General features: G+C 38.7%; 1 non-coding gene across 1 annotated transcript; it reads left to right on the top strand.

Annotated features, from left to right (window-relative positions):
• Positions 1 to 12,953: 12,953 nt before the first annotated feature.
• Positions 12,954 to 13,060, top strand: LOC145637463 (small nucleolar RNA R71). Its single transcript, XR_014114244.1, has one exon. It is a non-coding gene; the product is annotated as a small nucleolar RNA R71 (small nucleolar RNA).
• The last annotated feature ends 11,797 nt before the right edge of the window (positions 13,061 to 24,857 follow it).

The raw sequence follows: 24,857 nt of genomic DNA, 5'->3' as shown, positions 1-24,857 counted from the left end.
CTCAATTCTCCATCAAATCATGCAATTTTTGCCTCAAATCTCTCACAAACACACATGTATACATATACAAGTAAAATCATGGCGAGAATTTCAACATAAAACTTCAAAATCAAAAACCCCCAAATTGATTTTTTTAGGGTTTGTCATGAAATTGTTTATGTGAAGCAAATTCAAAGAAAAAATCAAAGAAAACTTACATTGATGTTTGTAGAGGGTCGAAAATGAGGAAAATAGCGAGAAATTACAGCAAATTGGTGTAAGATCGAACTCCAAAAGTTCGAAAAAACTTCCGGCCACCAGCAGGACCGCCGTGACACGGTCAGCTATATCCGTGACACGGCGAGGAAGTCCCGTGTCACGGCAAGCTTCAAAGCTGACGGAGCTCCGACGACTTAGGCGGCAGCTCCGGGACAGAAACAACAGGCAACAGTAGCGAACAACAGCAGCGAAGAACAACAGCGACAAACCATAGCAAAACAAAAAAAAAATTGAAAAATCAGATCTGCAGAACAACCGTGTCACGGTCGCCGTTACCGTGTCACGGTGAGCTTTGACGGCCGGCGGTTTACCTTGAACGTGGAGCGGCAATTTTGGTAAGCAAGAAGTGAAAATGGAGAAATAGAGAAGAGATGAGCAATGAGATGAGAAGTGTGAAAGCAGAATATGCGAATTTAAAGACAGAAAAGGACAAAAAAGAAAAGTAACCGTTGCAATCATTCACACGTGACTGATTTAAAAAGCAGCAAAATAAAAAAAAGGAAAAAGTTCCCATGACACGGGATTCTAGTCCTGTTTGACGGGAAGTCATTCCCGTGTCACGGCAAATGGCTGACGTGGCGCGTCGATTCTGCACTTGGTCAGGGAATAGTCCTGGCCTTTTTTACCAGTTTGACTGATTTTTCGAGATTATGGAGCAGTTATTTTTCGCTAGAATTTCGCGAAAAATTCTAAATGATATTTAAGGGGGACTAAAATTACCAATTTACCCCTGACAAGAGTCAAAGTCTATTTTTTCGGCATTTTAAACATTTAATATGGTCGGATGATCGGCTTAAAATTGTGAATCATCTGCGGCCCACGTTCGGGGATAATCGAACCACCATACACTTATAAATTTTCAGCAATCGTCGGCTTTCCTTAGGCTTGGAAAGCGTTATCGGTGGATTTTTCTTCAATTATAGAAAACTGCCAAGTCGGCTTTCCTCAGGCTTGGAAAGCGTTATCGGTGGATTTTTCTTCAAGTATGAAAATCGCCAAGTCGGCTTTCCTCAGGCTTGGAAAGCGTTATCGGTGGATTTTTCTTCAAGTATAGAAAACCGCCAAGCATCATCAGTGGATTTTTCTTCAAGTATAGAAAACCACAAAATTCCTTTGTCGGCTTTCCTCAAGCATGGAAGGCATTATCGGTGGAATTCTTCAAGCATAGAATGACACCAAATTTGTTCGTCGACTTTCCTCAAGCATGGAAAGCGTCATCCGGTAGCTTTCTTCAGGCTTAGAAAACTACCAAACTCTTCACTCGGCTTTCCTCAAGCATGGAAAGCGTTTCAACAAATGTCATTCGGTGGATTCCTTCAAGCTTAGGAAGCTGCCAAATTGGTTTGTCACCGATACACAGGCGCCAGATACATATTCTATCCCTTTACTCTTTTATCTGTGGAATTAACATTTTTTTTGCAGGTATCGGCATATACAGAGTGATTTAGGATCGCAGAACGTCTTTAATCATTCTTTGTCCCTATCGGCTACTTTGACTATCGTTTTCGAAACTGACGTTTCTACAAACTCAGTCAAAGTGGGGGCTTCTGTAGACACCTAAACATGTCTCCCCAAAACCAGACCCGATGATAAATAACCTTTCACCGCCACTATTGGTCGAGTTTAATATTTAATCCCGAGAGTGCTTAAAAAATCGTTTTTTATTAAATTCATATTTTTGAAAGGTCCATGGATTAGTCTTGATGTTTGGTAAAAGCATAGTTTTAATTTTAGCCCAAACTTATTATTAATTAATTTTAAGCCCAAGCCTTTTTTTATTAGTTATTTATTTATTTTTGGCCTAAACATTTTATTTATTTTTATTTAATTATTTTCTTATTTTAGCCCGAATAATAAAAGTTAGAAAAGAGCCCGAAATTATCAAGCGGCACTTAAAAAGCCGAAAGAAATTAGGGTTAAAAATGAATTTAGACGGAAAAATGGACTGGAAGTTCCCGCGTCATGGCAGACTGCCAGCGTGTCACGGGAACCCTTCCCGTTTGACGGTGGGACTCCCCGTGACACGGTACAGTCTGTCGTGACACGGGACGTTCCGTGTCCTTTCCGCGTAAACCCTTAACGCGTTTTTCATTCCGTTTTCTGAAAATTACCCGCGTCACGGGAAATTGTACCGTCTGACGGTACAGTCTGACCGTGTCACGGTAAAGTCTGACCGTGTCACGGGATACTTTTTTAGGGTTTTTATCATTTTAGGGTTCCGTGTGCTCCCTCAATACATTTTCCCTATAAATACCCCCTCATTTATGATGTACGGGGCAACTAGAATTTCATTATTTTTATTTTCTCTCTTCTATGCTATTAACCTAAACACTAGCCTACCCTTTTTATTTCAAAATTCCTTCTTCAAGCACTCAAAGGAGTCCATATTTTACTCGAGGTTCTGTCCTTAAGCCAAGGCGTGAAAGGTAGAATTGTTTGAGGGTTTGGCCCCAAAATCAACCTTATTTTATTTAATTTAATTTAGTTATTGTTTTTATTATTTCCTTGAAGTTACTAACTCGTTTATTATTTTGTAGTTGCAAACAAACAGATTCAAAGTAAGGATCATGCTCTTTTTATTATAATTATTTTTCTAACAATTTTATGTTGTTGGAATTGTGATTAAATTGATTTTAATGTTTATTCTATTATTTTTATTGATCACCATATTGCATGTTTAAAGGGAATATGTAATCGAAAATCACGCCTAATAAGTTAATTTGGACAACCGGTTAAGGATCCTTTTTAATCTTATTATTAATTGAAGTGATCACCAAATTTTTAGAATTATGTGTTGCATTAATGTTCAACCAATTTAGTTAAATAATATTTTGGAGCGAATTGAATTATTGTTTGTATGCCTTTGAGATCACAGGAATGTTTTTCACTATAAGAATCGAGTAGAGGCCAATACGGGCGAATGTGACTCCCTGACTCACTTCGTACCATCATCCCTGATCCTCCTTTCATGGTTCCGAACCATATGGAGTTAGTAATCTCATGGATTATGAATGGGGTGTAACCTTCACGGGTTAATCGTTGTTGCCTTCGTTGTCCCTTTATTCGTGGTTGCCTTTTTATGATCCGTGAACGGTTTACAAGTTCCTTAAAAATTTGTTGGCGGCTCCCTACTTTATTTGTCCCTAATCGTGTCCCTTATCGTATATGTCAATTCCCACTTCCTATGACTGCCAAGCATATTCACAACATGCTTTAACGTAGGCGCACTTCGAACGACGCATACAACCGCCGATGTACATCTTGTTAAGGTCGCCCAAAGTGTCGCAATCGGAACCATGGCAGCGCGTCCTCCCAACTGCGATACCCCGTATAACCCTCTCAGAAATGTGGTGGATGGGAGAGAAGTACAAAGTCCGCTCATCCCACTTAGGGAGTCGGCCGAGTGAAGTGGACGGATCGGCGTCGTCCTCTATGGGGTCGTGCTCCCGTCGAACGTCTCGGGACCGCAAACCCGAACCTCACTATCTAACCATGCTACAATTTGCAAAATTATTATAAATTAAGGTTCTATAGTATCTAAGGTTCCCCTAGCCGCATGATACTATGTTCGTTAAAAAAAAAAAAACAGAGTACGTAGTACTAAAACAGAGCACAAATTCAAATTGAGCATATACGGCATTTTTCAAGAATTCAAACAATTTCTTGCAATACCATAGTAATTATTGTGACAAATTGGACAAGAAATGCTAGCAAAAACGTCAAGAACAAGCCACATTGTCTTCCCGACCATAAGAGGTCCAACAATGGTGATTTGTTCATTTCTTCACCAAATTGAGTCAAACAAGTCTCAAATTACTACTAAGGAAATATATAAACATAATCAAGCAATTTCATTGCACAAAATTTGACAAACAAAGATAATTAAGCAATTTAAATATCGAATCTTCAAGAAATTCGTGAACAAACACATGCAAAATTCATTAAAACCGGGGTGAGTTTGAAGAAAAATTACATAGATCGGGAAAATTGATGGAATTAGCTTTTATTTGCAACAAATTTGAGCGAATTTGGTTGAGAAACGAGCAAGAACGAGCCAAATGAAGTTCTGAGCGAATTCTCGAGCAAAACACGAGCAGCAGTAGCAGAAATGAAGAAGAAAAGGGTATTTATGGAAAACCCAACTCTAGCGCCAAGCGACAGACCTTAGCGCCAATCGATAAGGCTTAGCGCCTGGTGCTAGTGCCAGCGTCTGGCGCTACAGCTAAATATGCGGCGCTAGCGTTATTTCAGTGGCACCAGATGGTCCAGCCACTTAGTGCGGTTATTCCAACCTCTTGTAATATATTTTGGGTTCCTTGCTACGCCAGTTAGCCCCTCTAAGCAATTTGACATGATTTTAGTAATCGGCTTGATTACAATTACATAAAGTGATCGACCTGATGAATGATCGTTTCACTTAGCTTAAAGCGCCTAAGCATTGGCTCATTACGAAGCACCGACATACTGGTTCATGTACCAAGGCACCATCATACTGGTTCATTCAGCAAAAGACACCGACATACAGGTTCAAAAGCAGCAGAAGCGCCGACGTACAGGTGACAGGCACTAGTAGAAAATATAAAAAAGGCACCCCCTAATTGGCACCGGTTCAGTCCAAACCGGTGCCAAAAATGGCCTACAAAATTGGTGGGAAGGTAAACCAGAGTAATAGGCACCGGTTCACTTCAAACCGGTGCCAAAATCACAAAGGCCACCGGTTTGAACCGGTGCCTTTGTGAACCGGACCTTTTATTATTTAAAAAAAAAAACCGGCCTTATCTCTCCTTAAAACCCTAAAACTTATCTTGCTCCTTCTCTCTCCTCAGTCCACCTCTTTCATCACTCTCTCCTCTCCCTTCTCTCTCCTCTGCTCTCCCTTCTTGCTCTATCTCCTCTGCCTTCTTGCTCATCTCTTCTCTTTCTCTACGAACCTTTTCTCTTCTCTTTCTCTACGAACCTTTTCTCTTCTCTTCGAACACCACCGCAACAACACCTACTCGATCTCTCCTCTGCTCTCCCTTAAACCACAACAACAACAACATGCAATAATAAACTGCAACAACAACAACATGCAACAACAACACCGCAAAGCCGCCGCCACCACCGTAACATCAAGTTGATTTGGGTTTGTTCGAAGTTAATTTTGGGTTTAATTGATTTGATGAGTGTCTTCGAAATTTTTTATGGGTTTCTTTAAAAAAAATTTGTTTAATCCACCACGAATTAAATTTGTTTTATTGATTTTTTTTTTATTTTAATCGATTTAAATTTGTTTTTTAAAAATGATTTTCGATTTCCTAGTTTGGTTAATCAATTTTTTAACTTATTTTAATTCGATTTTTTTTTTAATTTCTGGGTTTTTTTGTCGAATTTTTTTTTATTTTCTGGGTTTTAATTGATGTTCTGGGTTTTAATTGATTTTCTGGGTTTTATTTTCTGGGTTGTAATTGATGTTATGCGTTTTTGAACTGATTTTGTTTATTTTTCTTTTTTTTTTTCCGATTTTCTGGGTTTTTTTTTTTGGATTTTTGAACTGTTTTTTTTTTTCGATTTTCTGGTTTTTTTTTTTTTTTTTTTTTTTTTTTCCGATTCATTTTCTTTTTTGAACTGATTTTCATTTTCATTTTATGGGTTACTCTTTTCTTTTTTTCGATTTTCTTTTTTTTTTTTTCGATTTTCTGGGTTTTTGAATTGATTCATGTTAATCGATTCATTTTGGTTGTTTTAATTGGTGCAGGTATATGGATTTAATTCTTAAATTGAAGAATCAACATGCAAGTATATTGATTTTAAATCGAAGAATCAACTGATTTTATTATTTTTTTTTATTTATATTGTAATTTTTTTTTATTTATATGTGTAATTTTTTTACTTTGATTTAGCTGTTGTAATTTATTTTGCCCTATACTGTAATTTTTTTTTATTATATAATTGAACAGATTTGATTATATTAATATTTTGGCACTTTTGGTTATTATTAAGATTTGATTATACTGTAATTTTTTTTGATTATATATATTAATATTATAATTAACAGGTTTGATTATATTAATATTAATACAGATCTAATTTTTAAGTAAAAAAAAAAACAAAAAATTTATTATGTTGGCACTTTTGGCACCGGTTAACCGGTGCCAAAAAAGGAATCATAAAAATTTTTGGTACTTTTTGGCACCGGTTTGAACCGGTGCCTTTTTAAACCCCTTTTTGGCACCCCCCACATTGGCACCGGTTCAAACCGGTGCCTTAGGCCGGGTTTGAACCGGTGCCAAATTCGTTTTTTCACGTAGTGAGGGTAAAGTCGTATCCCCTAATAAAAAATAATTACCTAAATCACTAACTAAAGTAGATAGGGAAGTAGGGTCGATCTCCACAGGGAAACTAGTCTTTTTACTCCTAATTAAATATTATAATCTAAATTATTTAAGTAACCAATATTTATGAATGAATAAGAAACTAAACTAAAAAGAGTAGGAATAGGGAGAAAATAATATATAAAGGATCTAGGGCATAGGTTCACCAATAAATAATACTCCAGGGTAAAACAGGGTAATCAATCATTGACATGGCATAGATAACATGATTAACAGGCTCTCGCAATTTATTAATCAACATAGATCTAACAGGCTCTCGCAATTTACTAGATCTAAGTTCTTATTGAAAATAGCCTGATAATATCAAATTAACATCTGCTCGATTCATCAATTTAATATTGCTATACTTTTACAAGCCGCAATTGTAAAACATTAAAACAATTTAATAGGAAATTATCATGCAATACCAATAATCAATAATAGTCAATCATCAATGCATCAATTAACCAGATTGTAAAGGGCTCTCGCTACTTATTACAATCACACAATTAATTTACCGGTATTAAATCTCATCTCTCGAATCTTGACTTAACCATTTATAAATTAACTTGCCTATTGAAACTAGACCTAAACATTAATTCTCATCTCTCGATTCTTGAATCAATATTGTCAAACTCATGCATAAAAGATAGGCCTAATCTAGTCACAGAGCATTAAATCAATCAATAGGAAATTAATCTAGCATTGATAATCAACAACAATAATTTACCCCTTCATATTATTTATGGATCCCCAAAAACCCTAGAAATTAAACTACTCACACATATTAAAAACTAAACTAAACAAAATAATAGAATAAATCATGATCAAAGGAATAAAATAAATAACTAAGATTAAGGGAAGAGAAATCGTTACCAAAATAAATCTGGAATTAAAAGAAAGAATTAAGAACAAAGGTTTAGAGAGAGTTTAAGAGAGAGAAAACTAAGTAGAGAGAGAAAGTCTAAGAGAGAGGAGATAAGGGAATAAGAGAGATAGAAGTCGTCCTTAAATCGTATTACGGAGGAGTATTTATACTCCGTACAAAAATCCTAAACTAAAACAAATTAAAACGACGCTAATCGTCTCCTAAATATACACGCGCCCGATCGGGCGCGCCTTTTTTATCTCTAAAAGCAATCTCGCGCCCAGCCAGGCGCGTCACCGGGCGCTTCTCCCGCCCGGCCCCGGTATCACCTATACCGAGCCCTTAATCACCAATTCAATGGCTCTAACCGGCCCTGGGCTATAAAGTCTGGTCGTGCTTCTCCAACGCTCGTGATTGCTCCAAAATATCTCGGGAAAATACTCCAAAAGCATAAATCCCTGCAAAAGTCAACCAAATCTACGAAAACACTGGAAAGCACCAATTAGTAATAAAAGTGGCTCTAAAGAGCCAAAAACGCTACTAATTACGACCAAGGGACGGGGGTAAAATACTATATAAAATGGACACATCAAAACTCCCCAAGTCAAACCTTTGCTTGTCCCTAAGCAAAGATCTCATCAATGAATCAATAAATATGCTTCACCCCAATAAGTAAAAATCAAGCACAAACGATTCAGGGTAAATCAAATAAACATGCTTCAGAGTCAACCAATCAAGTCCATCCAATTACCTTTCTTCCCTAACAATTGTCAAACAGAGCAAACCACAAGAGCATATAGAATTCAAGACTAGTGCTCACACACTCAACTCTCATTTATGTGGCGATTAAAAGATGTACTCGATCGCTCTCCAACCACCCCTTTAATGTGAACAATGCCCTCCCAACTCACACTCTCGTGTGTATAAAACAATGAACGCTCAATCCTACTAGTCGACTCGAAATATGCCAAATCATAACTTGCATTGATAAACAACACTTTCACATTCATACAATTCTATGCACAAAGGTTAGAAGGTCTTTAAAGCTTGTAATGTAAGGCTAGGGTAAAGGGTAGGATAAATTTGGGAATAAGGGAGAGAAAAGCTATGCTTAAAGGAGTCATATCCTAATAAAACCCATGATCAAAAATAACTAATGATCAACATCTCCTACATAACCAACTCTAACATCAACCAAATAAACTCCAATCACAATAAATAATCCCAACTCTTACAATTTCACTCATAAGATATAATAATGGAGTAATAGAGTGAATAAACAAACTTATTTTCCAAACTTGAATTTTTTCAATTGAGGCTCAATTTTTTTCCTTTTGATCAACCTCAAAATAGAACATTTGAACATTTTTTTTCCTTCCAAAGTTCACTTATTTTTCACATTTTTTTTCTTTGAACTTCCCTTTATTTTTTCATAATATCATGCTTTATTTTTTTTTCAAGAAAATATAACTCTCATACTCATCAAAAATAAACATGAATAACAACAAAACAACTTCTCAAACCCCACCCAAATTGTGCAAATAATAAGCACACTACAAACTCCCTCACCTTACTCACTAATAGCTCCCCCAAGCCAAGCTTGGGACTAGTAACCAATGGGGCAAAATAGGCTTGTAATATGGATAATAAACAACAAAAAGTCAAGGCAACAACTTGGGTAGCAAGAAGGGAACAAATGTATCTACAATGTCTGGAGGCTACCTAAAAGAACAAATGCCTTCATCCTCCACAATGTGCATAATAATGAATCATATAAATATTACTAATAGTTGCAAACCAATACTCAAATTCATTGACATACCAGGAATTATGGAACTATCACACATTCCTTACCAAATCAACTAGTCAAGCACTATATTCACAAGTAGTTGGACAAAATTGACGCATGTTAAGGTTTCAAGGCAATCAAACATCAAATCATGATCAACTAATCCACAAATGCCTATCATCAAATACCAAGAATCAAAACGATTTTCTCAAGTAAAGGGCACAGGGAAGCATAATTTAAAATTCATTGGAACGTATTTTTGGATTTTTTTTTCAAATTTTTTTGTATTTTTCATATATAAAGAAAGCAATAAAAATAACCTAAAAAGCGAAAACATCTAACCTAAGAAAACACACCAAAAATAAAAGAAAAGAGAAAAAGAAAAATACCAAACCAAAATCTCCCCCAAGCCAGAATCAGACAATGACCTCATTGGCTCGGAAACTAGCACAGCATAGCTAGTCCTCATCATCCTCGTCCATCGAGCCGAAGCCCGCACCTCCACTGCCACCTGCACCACCTGCACCAGAAGAGCTACAACCAAAATAGTCAGCGTGAAAACTCCCCCCTGCCGGTCCCCCAAAAGGAATGTCCTCACGACCGACCAAATGCTCCAATCGTTCCTTTTGTTCCCGGCTCACGATCCGGATCGTCGGCCAATACGGGAGCTGCAAGTCTGGGTCGTACTCCTCCCTCGAGCTGGAGCTCCTACCAAAAATGGATCTTGCCCTCTTTGAAGCCATGTAGAAGAAATGGGTCAAAAATATTTTGAATTAAAACTGAAAAATTTTTGTATGAGAGTGAAGAGAATGAAGGGAGGATCACAAATATATAAAAAGTTTTGAATTTGGATTGGTAATGGAGGAGAAATATTAGAGAGAAGTCAGAGAAAATTTGAGTTTTAGAGAGAGAAAGTAATGGAGGAAAGAAGAAATGAAGAAAGAAGAAGAAAAGACGGGAGAAGAACAAGACGTCTGACACTCGCGCCCGGTCGGGCGGTGGGTCGCCCGATCGGGCGATCTGATTAAACATGAGGTTGTTTCTCGCGCCCGGTCAGGCGTCCTTCGCCCGGTCGGGCGATCTGAGTGTACAAAAGTCCGTAAGCTCTCGCGCCCGGTCGGGCGAATTTTTGCCCAGAATTTATTCGCTTCTCGCGCCCGGTCGGGCGAGGCTTGCCCGATCGGGCGGACAAATTAGTCCGTAAACGTCAAAATTCGCGCCCGGTCGGGCGCGTCTCGCCCGGTCGGGCGAAATTTCTTATTTTTGGAACCCTGCTCTCGCGCCCGATCGGGCGAGCTTCGCCCGGTCTGGCCCGAGAGTAAATCGGGGAATGCTAATTTTCTTCTGTTCTCAAAAAGTTGTCTAACTCTTTCCTTCAAACCTGTACACACACTCATAAAACTCATTAAATTCCCTTGTCTCTCCTCTCATAAGAGAAAAAAAAGAAAAGAAAAACTAATCTAAAAAAACCATTAAAAAAAAATACGGGTTGCCTCCCGCAAAGCGCTAGTTTATCTAGGTCCCGCACGACCTTCTTACCAAGTACAATTCCTAGGACGCTTGGCCTAACGCTTGATCGGGTGGTTTCTCACCCGGTCTAGTGAGGTTTAGGCTGCGATGCGGCTTCCTGACATAACCTGTGGGACGCCAAGTCGCCGTATCTGGTGGATCCTCCTTGACTTGGACTGGGGGATCTTCAATGCTACGCACCAAAAACCCTTCTTTGATCGAATGTTGCTTCAAATTGTCATTGCGTTCAACACTTGCAACTCGATCTGGCGGAACACTTACCGTAGGCTCGGGTCGCACAACATGCTCGATCGGTTCCACTTGTTCATCCTCGAAACCAAGACCAACATTGTAGAGTGCTCTTTCTATTGCATCGACTTCCTTCTGCCATTTGCCTATCTCATCTGAAAGGGATGCAACACAAGATACCGCCTCCAAGGGATCTTTTTCAAGAGCTTGGGGCTTGTTAGAATAATTTACAACCACATTAACACTAAAACATTTCTCCTCAGTCATGGAGCTTTTGGGGGCATTATTCAGATTAAAAACAAATTTATCGTCCCCTACTAATAGTGTTAACTTACCACTTCTAACATCTATGACTGCTCCTGCAGTGTTAAGGAATGGTCTACCCAAAATAATTGGGGTTTGCATATCCTCAGCCATATCAAGAACAACAAAATCTAGAGGTATATAAAATTTACCCACTCTAACGGGGACATCCTCTAAAACACCTAGGGGGTATTTGAAAGAACGGTCGGCCATTTGCAGAGTTATATTGGTAGCTTTTAATTTACCCATTTTCAACTTAGAACATACAGATAATGGAATGACGCTAACACTAGCACCCAAATCACATAATGCATTATCAATCAAGAGATTACCAATATGACAAGGGATAGAAAAACTACCCGGATCTTTTAATTTAGGTGGAGACTTATTTTGAAGTACGGCACTACACTCTGCAGTGAAAGCTACTGTCTCTACCTCACTAATAGACCTTTTTCTCGTCAAAATTTCTTTCATAAATTTTGCATATGAGGGGATTTGTGTGATCAATTCAGTAAAGGGAACTGTTACCTTCAAATCTTTAACCACCTCTAGGAACTTACCAAACTGCTTATCTAAGTTTGTCTTCAATTGACGATTGGGGAAAGGAAGTTTGATAATTGGCTTTTGAGCATTCTTCTCTTTGTCTGGAGTAGCCACCTTCTCTGGAGTTTTACCCTGCAATGTAGAATTAGATGTGTTAGTATTATCCTCTAGCCCTGCAGGGCTAGCAACTACATTGTTTGGTTTAATGGAATCAAGATTAGCATTATTCAATAAAATAGGTTCATCAACTTTGGGCATAGAGGGCCCTTCATAGTTTGAACCACTCCTTAGAGTACTTGCAAATGCTTGATCCGTAGGCCTAGTCGGCTGTGCCGGCAGGGCTCCCTGTTGGCGTGCTTGTAGAGTGGCGGAGAGTTGCGCAATTTGATTATCTACAATTTTATTATGCGCTAAAATTTGATCGATTGTCGTATCTCTGCTCTCCATGTGCTTTTGCATATTGACCAACATTGCTCTAATTTCCCCCAAAGAAGGGTCGGAAGATGAGGGGGGTGGTTGTGGTTGATTCTTCTGGCTAGCATTGGGATGATAGTATTTCTGCTGTTGTTGCTGTGGCACCTGTGGTTCTTGTGGTGGTGGATTTTGAACATTAGTGCTCCGGTAGGAAAGGTATTGATGATTCCGATACCCAGGATTGTAAGTGTTGGAGTATGGGTTATTCTGCCTATAAGCTTGAAAGGCATTAACTTGCTCCACGGAACTCCTGCAATCCTGCTCCTAATGACCTACAATACCACAATTTTCACAGAAGGCCTCATTAGAATTGTTATTAATTGCACAAACATTAGCTACATTAGCAGTGCTCAGATTATCTAATTTTTGGCAAATTGAGGTCAGTTGAGCTTGAAAAAAGGATACAGAGTCGACACTATGTTTCCCCTTGTTAGCAAATCCTCTAGGATTCCCATATTGGGAATTGTGTATCGCCATATCTTCAATAACCTGACCTGCATCATCAACATTAAGATTCATAAATCTCCCACTAGCTGCAGAGTCTAAAATTATTCTAGAAGAATTTCCAATGCCGTTATAAAAGGCTTGGATTAACTGCCATTGTGCTAAATTATGGTGAGGGCATTCTCTTTGTAAGTCCTTGAACCTCTCCCAAGCCTCATATAAAGACTCATCGGCTTCTTGGGCAAAGTTCTGAATCGCACTCCGTAGTACTGCTGTTCTCTCTGCAGGATAATACTTATTATAGAAATTCAAAACAAGAGTTTCCCAATTAGTTATACCAAGTGTAGTTCTATTTAAGCCATTGAACCATAATTTAGCTTTTCCAGTTAAAGAGAAGGGAAAGAGAATCTCCCTGATTTGGTCTTGAGTGACCCCGGCTTGCCTTATGGTGTTGCAATATTGACAATAGTCGGCAATGTGAAGATTCGGGTCTTCACCCTTGGCTCCATTGAATTGCTTCCTCTCTATCATCGTTATAAATTGAGGTTTGATTTCGAATTGAACCCCATCAAGAGCCGGAGTAGGGGTGAGATGTGGAAAATCCGTAAGCTTTGGTTGTGAATAATCACTAAGCTTCTTTGGAGCCGCCATCTCTGATTCTGTGTCTGATGATACCTCTAAATTGCTAGAATCAGTTGGAGGATCGCGGTGATTATTGTTAGTATCACCAGAATCCGCCAGGATTTGCTTGTAGAAGTTTTTCTGCCTATGGAAGGAACGTTCGATCTCAGGATCGAAAGGGATGTAACCTAATCTGGAATACCTGGGCATAAACAAAAACTAGAAGCAAATATGAGATTTGTCTCAGAGAACTAACGCTCTCTGAGACAAAAGGGAGATAATCTAGACTACAAAAACAATCAGAAATAAAAATAAAACCGTTTCCCCGGCAACGGCGCCAAATTTTGACAGGGTAAATTCGTATCCCCTAATCAAAAATAATTACCTAAATCACTAACTAAAGTAGATAGGGAAGTAGGGTCGATCTCCACAGGGAAACTAGTCTTTTTACTCCTAATTAAATATTATAATCTAAATTATTTAAGTAACCTATATTTATGAATGAATAAGAAACTAAACTAAAAAGAGTAGGAATAGGGAGAAAATAATATATAAAGGATCTAGGGCATAGGTTCACCAATAAATAATACTCCAGGGTAAAACAGGGTAATCAATCATTAACATGGCATAGATAACATGATTAACAGGCTCTCGCAATTTATTAATCAACATAGATCTAACAGGCTCTAGCAATTTACTAGATCTAAGTTCTTATTGAAAATAGCCTTTAATATCAAATTAACATCTGCTCGATTCATCAATTTAATATTGCTATACTTTTACAAGCCGCAATTGTAAAACATTAAAACAATTCAATAGGAAATTATCATGCAATACCAATAATCAATAATAGTCAATCATCAATGCATCAATTAACCAGATTGTAAAGGGCTCTCGCTACTTATTACAATCACACAATTAATTTACCGGTATTAAATCTCATCTCTCGAATCTTGACTTAACCATTTATAAATTAACTTGCCTATTGAAACTAGACCTAAACATTAATTCTCATCTCTCGATTCTTGAATCAATATTGTCAAACTCATGCATAAAAGATAGGCCTAATCTAGTCACAGAGCATTAAATCAATCAATAGGAAATTAATCTAGCATTGATAATCAACAACAATAATTTACCCCTTCATATTATTTATGGATCCCCAAAAACCCTAGAAATTAAACTACTCACACATATTAAAAACTAAACTAAACAAAATAATAGAATAAATCATGATCAAAGGAATAAAATAAATAACTAAGATTAAGGGAAGAGAAATCGTTACCAAAATAAATCTGGAATTAAAAGAAAGAATTAAGAACAAAGGTTTAGAGAGAGTTTAAGAGAGAGAAAACTAAGTAGAGAGAGAAAGTCTAAGAGAGAGGAGATAAGGGAAGAAGAGAGATAGAAGTCGTCCTAAAATCGTATTATGGAGGAGTATTTATACTCCGTACAAAAATCCTAAACTAAAACAAATTAAAACGACGCTAATCGTCTCCTAAATATACACGCGCCCGATCGGGCGAGGCACCGCCCGATCGGGCGCGCCTTTTTTATCTCTAAAAGCAATCTCGCGCCCGGCCGGGCGCGTCACCGGGCGCTTCTCCCGCCCGGCTGGGCGCGCCTCCTGGCGCCAGCCTTTTTGGCCGGGCGGATCATTTGGGCCACTATTTGAACTTTGATTGGGCTCCAATTCTCCGGGCCAATCTGGGTTTCCTCTTTGGGTCTTGAATACTCAGTCCAAATGCCCCAGTATCACCTATACCGAGCCCTTAATCACCGATTCGATGGCTCTAACCGGCCTTGGGCTATAAAGTCTGGTCGTGCTTCTCCAACGCTCGTGATTGCTCCAAAATATCTCGGGAAAATACTCCAAAAGCATAAATCCCTGCAAAAGTCAACCAAATCTACGAAAACACTGGAAAACACCAATTAGTAATAAAAGTGGCTCTAAAGAGCCAAAAACACTACTAATTACGACCAAGGGATTGGGGTAAAATACTATATAAAATGGACACATCAACAGGCATAGCGGAAGCAAATTTCAAGCGAGCTTTTAAAGATCGACAAGCGTGGGTCTTCGGTAATTTTCTTTGGAATATTATCGCAACAAATGAGGATAGCTTTAAGCGAGGATATCTTCGGCAGCATTCCCTAGCTTGCGGAGAGTTGTCACAAACAACTGAAGGTGATTTCAAGCAAAGTTGTCTTCAATCGTGTTCCCTTGCTTGCGGAAGATGGTCACAAAGTGCTAGAAGGTCGTTGCAAGCGAAGCAACCATCGATGGGTTCTCTAGCTTGCATAAGTCAATCATAGCAGAATTGGAGGTAGTTACAAGCGTAGCAGTCTTCAGGCGACATTCTTTAGCTTGCAGGAGGTCATCAAAAATACAGAAATGCAGTAATGCAACAACAGCAAATCGGTTACTTTCAGAGACGTGTGCTCGACGGTGAAAGATACGCGTTTCTTAACTCTTTTATCAGTTTAATTAACACTAGTTTGCAGGTATCGACATCACACGAATGGTTTAGGATCGCAGAACGTTCTGAATTATTCTCCGTCCTTATCGATACTTTAACTTTAGTTTTCGAAACTTGCTTCTGTAGACACCCATTTGTGTAGACACCCATTTGTGTCTCCTAAAAACCAAACCCGGTGATGATTAATTTTCACGTCGAATCATAATCGAATGAAGTGAAAGTGTGGAAAGTTTAGTGTTGCGGATAGTTTTAATTTCTTTTCTTTTCTCTCTGTTTTTGAAAACCTATTTTAAGAAAAAAAGCCAATCCAATTTGGTTGGTTCATAGTATTGGTCCAATAATGGTGTAGTTGGATGAGGCTTGAAAATAGCTTTCCAACGATATATTATAAGCCCAATTCCGATGAATAATGAAGAAGTTATGGCCAAATTACTAAACTAGGCCCTGTTTGAGCCTTATATGCGGCCCAATGATCTAGAGGAGGGCCTAATATGGATTTATCATTCCTAATTCAATAAGGAATGGTTATAGTCTTCTAGTTTCTTCTAGAAGGTTCTTATCATTCTTAATTAATTAGCATTGATAAATTGAATTTTGTTGACTTTTTTAGAATTTTAATCAGAATAAAAGAGTGTTTTTGAGGAAAATATGATTTTATCCTCCTGTACGGTTAAATTTTATCTGATTTTAGAAAACGCGTAAAAAAAAGGTTAGCGCCTAACACCAGCATTAGCGCCTAGCGCTAAGCTTGGTGCCTGGCGCTAGCGTTAGCGTCTGGTGCTAATATCTACATTTGGCGCTAACTTCGTTTTCTCACGTCAGAATTCTGGTTTATTTTTCTATCTTTTGGGCTGATTTTCTCTAAAAATAGCCTCCTAAAAACTCTGTTTTCAATCATCAATTATCAATTCTCATCTCTAATCTACAATCTACAATCATCAACTCTCTAATTCTCTTCTCTAAGGGTTATTCGTTCTCTCTTTTCTAAACCAACCATTTGCATACAAAATTCCGCATTCACAAGATTTAGAAACACCTAGCGTAATTCGAAGTTGCCTTCGTCCTAGACGTGAAAGGTTTTAATTTTTGAGGGTTTGATCCCTAATCTCTCTTTCAATTATTTAATTTAATTGTTTGATTTTATTATTTTTCTTGAACTTACAAACACGTGTATTTTGTTATTAGAAAGAGGTACGAGGCATCCAAGTAAGTGCTTTAATTGATTTATTGATATTATAATATAGAAATCATGTTTAGGATGTTATTTTGATTCCTAGTATAATGTTAGGATGCTTTTCTTAATTTGATGTTTAGGGTGACAACAATAAATTCCTAGTATAATGTTTAGGGTAAAGAATATAATGTCAGTTATGATTTCTATGATGCCTTTTATTTTCTGTCCTGATATTCATGTTACTATCATGTTAGGGCTAAAGCATTGATTTTTAATGTTTAGTGACATGCTAGGGTTTGTTATTAATCTTGTTAGTATCATGCCTAGGATCTTGTTATGCTTTAGCTTTAATATGATTATTATAATTTTCATGATTATGATTATAATAATTATTATTATTATAATTATTGTTTTGATTATTATTATGTTGCTTGATTATACTTATTGTTATTGCTTGGTCACGCCTTTTATGCATGTTTAAAGGGAATTTGTACTTGTAATCACGCTTAATAAGATAATGAATAATCTTGTTTAGGGTTAATAAGATTATAATTCAAGTGATTAATAATAATAGGTTTATTTGTGCATTAATATTCAACCTACATAGATAAACAGGTTTAGGGTAAACCTATTGATTGCATGTTTGTCAGAAAGCGCACATGAATACGATCAGAATAAAGTAGAGGCCTATTATTAGGGCAGGTTCAATCTCTTTTAGGTTTGATTTGTACCTTCATCCCCGAACTACCAGTCATGGTTCCAGACCTATTGGAGTTAACTATCTCCTGGATCGTTAAGGGGTGTAACCTTCACCTCGTGAACGGTTTACAAGTTCCTAAAATTTGTGGGCGACTCTTTTGCTCTATCTTCTTTCCCTTTGGACGCCACCGTTTTTTAGTGTATGATCACAATGGGGTTCAAGCTAGGGGTAATGCTTGAAATATTCCCTACAAAGGAGAATTAATATAGTATTATTGTCCCTTTATGTAGGAGACTTGATTCGGGAATTGTTGTAGTGTAATCGGCTACTTTAAGGGCTTATTTGAGGTACGTTTGCGTACTTAGCATAATTATGTTGATGTAGGAGCATGCTAAATGTGCTTGATGGATTAAAAGTAATATTATGCTAGGTTTGGAATGGAAATTATGATTTGGATGTTATTGGTGATTGGATTATGAAGCAGGATTTATTTGTGATGGATTATTGAATGGAAAATAATAGCTTGAAATATTGTTTATGAACCACATATTATTTATGGCATGATAGAGAGCATGTTTAATTAAACTAAATGTTGAATTTGGTGTGGAATATTGAAAATGAATTTCATTATAGTTCATATAATTTTTATTGATGCTATAAGCATGAGGAAAGAGCTATATAAATTTCCATGTACACGAGGGATAAATTGTATGTTGGTGCCTTAGTGCACTTAAGGTGTTTTTGACACCGAGGGATAGGATTAGTGTCTCTTTATGCATTTAAGGTGTCATTGGCACCGAGGTAGAACTAAAATGGATTGAACATTAAATATTATATGGTCACTAATTATTCAAGAATTAAATTGGTATATTTGGTTGATTGAATAATTATTGTTGATTGAATCATTATGGTTTGAGAGCCATCACCAAGTTTTATAATCTAGAAATAATGTAAAGTGAAAGAGATTACGCACCAAAACTCTTGGAACGTATATACCTTGAGTATGAACATATGGGGGGGGGGAGTTATGTGACTTTATATTTGATCTTAACTTCTACTGGAGTACAGAACGTTGTACATTTCTTTTATTATTATTATGTGCAGGAATTCCGCTACCTATGTGTGGTTATTGATGCTGGCACGTGTAGGGAATATTTCAAGCGTTAATCCCCTAGCTTGAACCCCACTGTGATTATACACTAAAGTACGGTGGCGTCCAAAGGGAAAGAAGATAGAGCAAAAGGGTCGCCAACAAGTTTTTTTAGAACTTGTAAACCGTTCCCGAGGTGAAGGTTACACCCCTTAACGATCCAAGAGATCTTCAACTCCATAAGGTCTTTAACCAAATAGGGTTCGGGGATGAAGGTACAAATCCAACCTAAAAGAGATTGAACCTGCCCTAATAATAGGCCTCTACTTTATTCTAATCGTATTCATGTGCGCTTTCGGACTAACATGCAATGAGTAGGTTTACCATAAACTTTTTTAATCTATGTTTGTTGAATATTAATGCACAAATAAATCTATTATTCGCGATCACTTAAATTATAATCGCATTAACCCTAACAAGATTAATAATCATCTTATTAAGCATGATTACAAGTACAAATTCCCTTTAAACATGCATAAAAGGTGTGATCAAGCAATAAATAATAAATATCAAGCAACATAATAATAATAATCATAATAATAATAAAATCATTAGCATAATAATAATCATGTTAAAGCATAATAAAAATATCAAAATCCTAGGCATGATACTAACGAGATTAATAACAAACCCTAGCATGTCACTAAGCAATAAAAATCATATATTTACCCTAACATGATACTAACAATCATAAATATTAGGAAGAACATAAAAGGCGTCATAACGATCATACTTGATATTAAAGTTACCCTAGACACGATACTAGGAATAAAAATAACAATCTAAGCATGATTTCTATATCATAACATCAATAAAAACCATTAAAGTACTTACTTTGATGTCTCGTACCTCTTTCTAATAACAAAATACACACGTTAGTAACTTCAAGGAAAATAATAATTAAAACAATTAAATTAAATAATGGAAAGAGAGATTTGGGACCAAACCCTCATAAATTAAACTTTTCACGTCTAGGGCGAAGGCAGCTTCGAATATGGCTAGGTGTATCTAGATCTAATGAATGCGGAATTTTGTATGTGAGAGAAGGCTAGTTTAGAAAATAGAGAGAGAAAGTAATCAAGAGAATCTTGATGAGAGTTGGTAGATTGTAGATGAATGAAAAATGGTTATAGATGAAAACTGGTTCTCAAAAACGGAGTTTTTAGCATGTTATTTATAGAGAAAATCAGCCAAAAAGATAAAATATCAAAACAGAGTTGTGGCGCAGATAAAATTGAATTAGCGCCAACGCTGGCCATTGGCGCCAGGCGCTACAGCAGGAGTTTGGCGCTGATTCAGAAATTCACGCGTTTTCTTAAAATCAGATAGAAATTGCCGTACAAGAGGATAAGATCGTATCTTCCTCAAAAAACGTTCTTTGATTTTAATTAAAACTCTGAAAAGTTAACAAAAGTCAATTTATCAATGCTAATTGAATTAGGAATGAAAAGAACCTTCTAGAAGAATCTAGAAGACTAAAACCATTCCTAATTTCATAAGGAATAATAAATCCATATTAAGCCATCCTCTAGATCATTGGGCCGCATATAAGGCTCAAACCAGGCCCAGTTCAGTAAATTTGCCATAACTTCCTCAATATTCATCAGAATTGGGTTTATAATATATCATTGGAAAGCTCTTGTCAAGCCCTATCCAAATACACTACTATTGGATCCATATCATGGACCAACAAAACTGGATTTTCTGTTTTTCTTAAAATAAGTTTTCAAAAACAAAGAGAAGAGAAAAGAAATTAAAACTATCCGTAACACTAAACTTTCCACACTTTCACTTCATTCGATTATGATTCGACGCAAAAGGTACTCATCACCGGGTTTGGTTTTGGGGATACACAAATGGGTGTCTACAGAAGCCCCCACTTTGACTGAGTTTGGAGAAACGTAAGTTTCGAAAACAAAAGTCAAAGTATCGATAGGGACGGAGAATGATTCAGAACGTTCTGCGATCCTAAATCATTCTTGTAACGCCGATACCTGCAAATTAGCGTTAATTAAACAGATAATAGAGTTAAGAAACGCATATCTTGCACCGTCGAGCACACGTCTCTGAAAGTAACCGATTTGCTGCCGCATTGCTGTTGTTTTGATGACCTCCTATCAAGAGAATGCCATCCCGCTTGAAAACCGCTATGCTTGTGAATGCTTCCAATATTGAAGACTGCTTTGCTTGAAAAAACCCTCTTCCGCTTTGTTAATATTCCACGTCCAAGGGAATAGCATCGAAGATTGCTTCGCTTGAAACAATCCTCTTCCGCATTGATAATATTCCACGTCCAAGGGAATACTATCGAAGATTGCTTCGCTTGAAACAATCTTCTTCTGCATTGATAATATTCAACATCCAAGGGAATACTATCGAAGACAATTTCGCTTGAAATCACCTTCATTTGTTTGTGACAACTCTTCACAATCTAGGGAATGCCGTCGAAGATATCCTCGCTTGAAGCCATCCTCATTTGTTGCGATAATTTTCCAAATAAATTACCGAAGATCTCTGCTTGTCGATCCTTAAAAGCTTGCTTGAACTTTGCTTACGCTATGCCTGTACGTTAGCGCTTTTGTTGCTTTTGAACATGTACGTCGGTGCCTTTCGCGAATGAACCACTATGTCGGTGCCTTTTGTTAATAAGCCAATGCTTAGGCGCTTTAAGGTAAGTGAGACAATTTTTCATCAGGTCAATCATTTTATGCAATCAAGCCGATTACTAAAAATCGTGTCAAATTTCTTAGAGGGGCTAACTGGCGTACCAAGGAACCCAAAATATATTGCAAAAAAATTAGAACAACCTCACTGAGTGGATGAATATCCTGGCGCTGCTAAATAAACATCAGCGCCACACTACTAGCTGCAGCGCTAGACGCTGTGATTGGCGCTAGGCGCCAAGCCTATATGTTGAAGCCAAGGTGTAGCGCTTGGTGCCAGAATAGGGTATTCCTTAAATAACCCTTTCTTCTTCATTTTCGCTGCTGCTCGTCGCGTTTTTGCTCGAAAATTTCCAAAAATTCAGTTGCTTCGTTCTTGTTCGTTTCTCAACCGAATTTGCTCAAATTTGTTGCAAATCAAAGTTTATTTCATCCATTTTCCCGATCTATGTAAGTTTTTTTCAAACTCACTCCGGTTTTTATGAATTTTGCATGTGTTTATTTTCGAACTTCATTAAAATTAAAAACTTAGAATGCTCAATTCTCTTTTTTTTTCAAATTTTATGCCAAGAAATTGCTGGATTATGTTTATATATTGCCTTGGGAGTAATTTGAGACTTGTTTGACTCAATGTGGTGAAGAAATGAACGAATTTCCATTGTTGGACCTCTTGAGGTCGGGAATACAATGTGGCCCGTTCTTGATGTTTTTGCTAGCAATTCTTGTCCAATTTGTCACAATAATTACTATAGTATTGCAAGAAATTGTTTGATTGCTTGAAAAATTACGTTATGCTCAATTTGAATTTGTGCTCTATTTTAGTACTACGTACTCTGTTTTTTTCCGAACATAGTATCATGCGGCTAGGCGAACCTTAGATACTATAGAACCTTAATTTATGATGATTTTGCACAATGTAGCATGGCTAGACAGCGAGGTTCCGGTTCACGGTCTCGAGACATTCGACGGGAGCATGAGCCCGTGGAGGACGATGCCGAGCCGTCCACTTCGCTTGGTCGACTCCCCGAGTGGGATGAGCGTACCTTATTATTTTCCCCCGTCCACCACATTTCTGAGAGGGTAAGACGGGGTATCACCGTTGGGAGGACGCGCTGTCATGGCTCCGGCTGTGACGGTTTGGGCGATCTGTACAAGATGTACATCGCCAGAGATGTCGAGACGAGACTCCTATGGGAGTCCTGCGGTCTTGCTACGCTGTACAAAACCTCTGAGGCAATGACTGCCTCTAGCGGGGGTCACCATGTAGTTCGTGCTCTGGTGGAGTTCTTTAGGGACACAACCAACACTTTCCACTTTCCTTGGAGTGAGATGATAGTCACTCCTACCGACTTCAGTCTCATCACAGGACTAGAGTTTAGCTTCGTGCCACTGCCATTCGACAGCGGGATCGACGTCTTTTCCCCTTAGGTCGGGGAGCTGTTAGGGCCGATTACCATTCGGGCTCGAGCTGAGGTAGAGTCGTCTCAGTTCAGCGCTAGGGGGATTCGCCTTTCGACTCTGGCAGCGGCCACCCAAGAGCAGCGGGTGCGCATCTTTGCGCTTATTTTGTTGTCAGGGACGTTCTCCCTTGACAAGGGTAGTAGGGCGCTACTTTACTATCTTCCTGCCGTTTGTGATCTACATCGGATCGGGACTTATGACTGGGCCAGCTTATATGCTGACTTCATTCGAGCGCTTAGGGACTTGTGTCGACACCGGTCCTTTGGGACGAATGTTGCTCTGTCCAGCTTTTGGAGGGTCGTAGAGGAAAACATTATTCCCTATAAAGTTTAGCTCTACATTTTAGCTAGCACTTGCTGATAATTTTAACTCCTTGTAGATCTGGTTCTACGAGTACTTCCCTTCTGCTGCGTCGGCGAGACCATCGCCGCGCAGGTTTCCAGTCAGTGCTTCCTGGGGCAGCCGTCGTGTGGGGATGTCCACTGCGTATGTCCGAGACTGGATCATCGCGATATAATTCTTTTCTTATTTGCCATTTTGCGATGCTTTAGATAGATTTTTGCCTGATTGACGCTCTTCGCAGGAGCCTGAGGTGCTATACCAGCCGTGGGTTGACCTGGCAGTCAATGGGTTAGCCGCGCAGTATTCTGCTGAGCGTCGTTATATCTTTGGGACTTATGGAGCGATTGCAAACCTTGGAGAGAGGGCTGCTAGACAGCATTCCTCCGATATTTTTGTCGTTCCTGCTCCTCCACCACGTCACATGTTTAACGCCGCGAGGTTTTTGAGCATGTCAGAGGGAGCAAGTACCCCTTGGCAATCTTGCACGATCCCTGGGCGATGCTATGCGGAGGATCTATTAACGTTGTTAGCTCCAGTTCCTGTACCGGCTGAGGATGTGGCGGTACGATTTTTCAGCTTTTATCTTTCGTTAAGTAGCCCCCAAGTAATGCTTCACTGACTTTGTTTTGCTTTATCAGGACGATGCTACTGAGTTTGTGCCACCCCATATGTCTATCCATTACCAGGGGACATACGGGCCGATTGAGGAGATGATTCCTCCGACTCCTGAGGACGAGCGCTTCGTAGAGTGGTCGATTCCTCGCCACCAGACTTGGGTAAGCCTATTTATTTGCAACTTTTGTCCATATATATTATACATGTTTACTGACTTATTTCTTTTATTGTTCTCGCGCGAGGTGGTTTCGGCGATGGCACGATTTATAGATGCCTTCTGAAGCCAGCTTGTCCGGATGAGGAACGTGGCTACCTGCCGTTGAGACGACGCCGTTAAGGAGGTAGTCTTTCTTTCATATTTTTTCTTACTACCGCTTCATATTTTTCCTTGTTTCTGATTATAATTCCTTTTGCAGGGTCAGCCTATTCCTTCTCGTACCCGCACGAGACCTGAGGTGCGGAGGGATCCGACGAGGTCTAGCTTGAGGCGTCGCCGTACTACTTCGGGAGGTCGGGGTGGTCGTTCTGAGGCCACCCGTACTGATGTGGCAGAGGGCTCAGGTTCTTCCTCTGAGGGTGCTCATGCTCCGCCGGTAGGCCAGGGAGAGGCTACCTCGGCTCTTAGAGGTGGTGGGATGTACGAGGTCGGCTTGTCATCGCAGCAGCCTCCGCAGCCTCAGCCTCAGGTTGATCTTGGATGGACTGGTCCCACGTTGATTTTTCCTCCTCCTGCGGAGATTGGAGCTGATGCTAGAGCTGGAGCTGGAGTAGGTGGAGAGGTTACTCCTCGTACGGCGGAGTTTTATGCGATGATGGGTTTACCTCCCCCGGCGCCGTAGTTTGTACCTGTGCTTTTTATTA

The sequence above is a fragment of the Chenopodium album genome, chromosome 6 (genome assembly GCF_948465745.1).
Source record: "Chenopodium album chromosome 6, dcCheAlbu1.1, whole genome shotgun sequence".
NCBI classification, from domain to species: domain Eukaryota; kingdom Viridiplantae; phylum Streptophyta; class Magnoliopsida; order Caryophyllales; family Amaranthaceae; genus Chenopodium; species Chenopodium album.
Note: the sequence above shows the minus strand (reverse complement) of the source record. Positions and strands in the feature narration are given on the sequence as shown.